The sequence below is a fragment of the Vombatus ursinus genome, unplaced genomic scaffold (genome assembly GCF_900497805.2).
Source record: "Vombatus ursinus unplaced genomic scaffold, bare-nosed wombat genome assembly UNPS02002305.1, whole genome shotgun sequence".
Taxonomy (NCBI): domain Eukaryota; kingdom Metazoa; phylum Chordata; class Mammalia; order Diprotodontia; family Vombatidae; genus Vombatus; species Vombatus ursinus.
In genome coordinates this window covers 14,802-18,211 of record NW_020942083.1, presented here as the reverse complement: position 1 = coordinate 18,211, position 3,410 = coordinate 14,802, and the positions used below count along the sequence as shown (strand labels likewise).

Sequence of the window (3,410 nt, the reverse complement as noted above, 5' to 3'; positions counted from 1 at the left end):
TGCACAATTTACTCAACCCTGAGGAGGAACTTGGCAGGCTTTTGTCCTTTGTCCTGCACAGTTTTGGAGACAAAATTAACCTAATTGGCCTCCTTCAAGCATAGCAGCTGAAGTTTGTATACATTCCTGCCAGGTAATAAGTGACCTTGCCTCTCTGAGAGCATCCGCTGCCTTTGCAGCTATCCCCCTGAGGCCGTCCGACAGTCTCCTCTCTTTGTCTGGCTCAGGGACCTTCCATTGTCCAGAGAAAACTCTTGCCTCTCCAACCCAAGTCTCCCAAGGTTGTTCTTCTAAGGGACATGGTTCCTTTCCAGAGAAAATGCCAATTTGGACCGTATGGAATCCTTATCCCACAGATAAAAAGATTCTTCCCAGGAGGAAAGGCCAAAGACAAGGAGTGGGTTCCTGTCACTAAGATGTGCCAGCTAGTCAAGGACATGAAGATCAAGTCTTTGGAAGAGGTCTATCTCTTCTCCCTTCCTATCAAGGAGTCTGAGATCATAGATTTCTTCCTGGGATCTTCATTGAAAGATGAGGTTCTGAAGATCATGCCTGTTCAGAAACAAACTGGAGCTGAACAGCGTACCAGGTTCAAGGCTTTAGTGGCCTTCAGTGACTACAGTGGCCATGTTGGCCTGGGTGTCAAGTGCTCCAGGGAAGTGGCCACAGCTATTTGTGGTGCTGTCATTCTGGCCAAGCCGTCCTTCGTTCTTGTGAGACGTGGCTACTGGGGGAACAAGACTGGTAAGCCTCACACAGTGCCCTGCAAGGTCACTGGGCGATGCGGGTTGGTTCTGGTGTGCCTGATCCCCGCCCCTAAAGGTACTGGCATAGTCTCAGCTCCTGTGCCTAAGAAGCTCCTGATGATGGCTGGAATTGATGACTGCTACACATCTGCAAGGGGCTGTACTGCCACTCTGAGCAACTTTGCTAAAGCTACCTTTGATGCCATCTCCAAAACACAGCTATCTTAACCCCAGACCTGTTGAAGGAGGCTGTGTTCACTAAGTCTCCCTATCAGGAATTCACTGACCATCTTGTGAAGATTCACACTCGCGTGTCTGTCCAGAGGACCCAGGCAGCTGCTGTGGCAACCACATAGATGTTTTTTATAAACAAATAAATTGAACTATGCCTGCTAAAAAAAAAAAAAAAGAGGATGAATGGTACACCTTAGAATTTATTTACCTAACTGTTTAGGGTAGGAAGTTGAAACAATTAGTGGCCACAAATTAGGAATAGAAAAATTAAAAACATTAAGCTTTTCCATACTTACATACCTTTACAGCAAGTCAGATATGCTTGAATATTGTAACAGCAGGACTTATCATATTTAAACAAACCTTTTTACATTTCACTTGCCCTGGTTATCGAAATTTGTTATTAAAGGAAGGAGGGAACATGGTTTTAAAACAAACCTGTAAGTCTCTTTACTTCAACTGTGAGAGGTCCTAGTTTTTCATTAAACCACTTCATTACTGTAGAATTTCACAACGTGCTTTTAGGAAGACTGATAAGATTTGATGATCTTGCCCAAATAGAAGAACCTGGTAAGTCCCCAATGAACATTATAGTTAAGGTCAAAAGTCAGTATTTTTTCCAAAATACTACTATTATCTATTTTAAAGCAAAATATACCCAATTGAATACTTGGTAGTTTTTAAACATTGTGACCATGTTTTATAACAGATTAATTCATAATCTAACGGCATCCATATTAAAAGAGAAGTTAATTTTCTAAGGATACAATTATATCACTCTCTAGATCTCATTTTTTTAAAATTCATGGCATTTCTTATACGTTGATTTCCGAAAAATCACAAATTAAGAAAAATTAGAAGCCTAACAATGTATACAAGACCATGGGTTATGAAACATAAAACTTATTGCCAGACAAATACTATTGATTCAATTGAATGCATTTCTTTATTATCTTACCTAATAGATCACTTCATCAATTTGATATTCTATACTAATTTCATTCAATAACCTGTTTGAAGTAATTTGGAAGCAAATATACTTTAAATTCTTATCCATGCTGTTTGTAAGCATATCATCTTAATGCTGGATGTCAAGTGTTTTTTGCATTGAGATTGATCTACCAATAGGCCAATTTTCCAAAACGGAAGAACACACTAAAGCACATGTTGTAATTTAGTTTTAGGGCAATCAAATCAGGCTTTACAATTACAAGTGATGTTATTTAAAGTCTCAGTTTTCCCAGGACCCCAAGCTAGCACCTCAAGGGCTCACCACTTTCAGTTACCTTTACTTCCAAAGATTTATGGTGGCACCCTCATATTTTCAACTTCTCTTTTTGGGCTCATGAGCCTCTTCTAAAATATGAAAATTGGCAATGTTATGATACTGTGAGTGTATATCCCTTAAATAAATATTAGAACACACCCCTGTAATGGTCCTTCAAGGTTAGAATTTTAGTATGCTATACTCAAATAATTCGACCCTTCAAATTTATTTCTCTAGTTTCCATTTGGTAAATGTTGTATGTAACTTGATAGAATATTGTCTGTCTTAAATTGTAAAGAGATATTTCTCCAACTGGTGTCCACAGATTAACAGGCATAGAAAGTTTCCCATATTCTCCTCTCCATGAGATCCAAAAACCTCAAGCCTCTCTTTCCAAAATTCCAACCCCTTACTTCATGTTATTCTCCATTCATACTGTTGGTTCATATGGACTCCATCTTTCTTTTACTTTATACCTGTTCTCATCTTCTCTCTATATACTCAAACCTTGTTTCTCTTTTCCCTTCCAGTGGACTTCGATTAAAGGCCTTTTGTTGTTTTTCAGTCATTCAGTCATATCTGACCCTTTGTGACCTTATGAACCATACTATCCATGGGGTTTTCTTGACAAAGTTACTGGGTTGGTTTCCAATTTCTTTCCTCAGTGGATTAAGGCAAATAGAGGTTAAGTGACTTGCCCAGGGTCGCACAGCTAGTAAATGTCTGAGGCAGGGATTTGAAATCTGGTCTTCCTGACTCTAGACCCAGTGTTCTATGCGCTGCAGCACCACCTAGCTGCTTCTTGAGTAAAGGTCTACAGACTTCAAAACCACTCTTCTTTTGCTCTGATTCAAATGTTCACTTACTTTCACTCCATCTCATCATTATTTTCCAGTCATATCCCAGTGTGACATTCTGATGAGTTTCTCCTAAACAAATTTCCTAATCAGTACAACATACTGTACTAATTAATTGTAAAAGTTTTACATATTGAGTTGCATGTCTATTTTAATTTCTTTTAAGTTTCTGCTTCCAATTTGTGCAAACAATTAAGTTCTGGTAAATCATTTAAAGAACAAAATATATTGGTAAGGTAAAACACCCTCTTAAGATTGGATTTTTACTTAATAAGGCATAAAATCTGAAAGCTGCAAACCATTTTA

At 38.5% G+C, this 3,410-nt stretch overlaps 1 pseudogene; it reads left to right on the top strand.

The window, feature by feature from the left end:
• Window positions 1-377: 377 nt before the first annotated feature.
• LOC114048534 lies at window positions 378-1,102 on the top strand (annotated as a pseudogene).
• The last annotated feature ends 2,308 nt before the right edge of the window (window positions 1,103-3,410 follow it).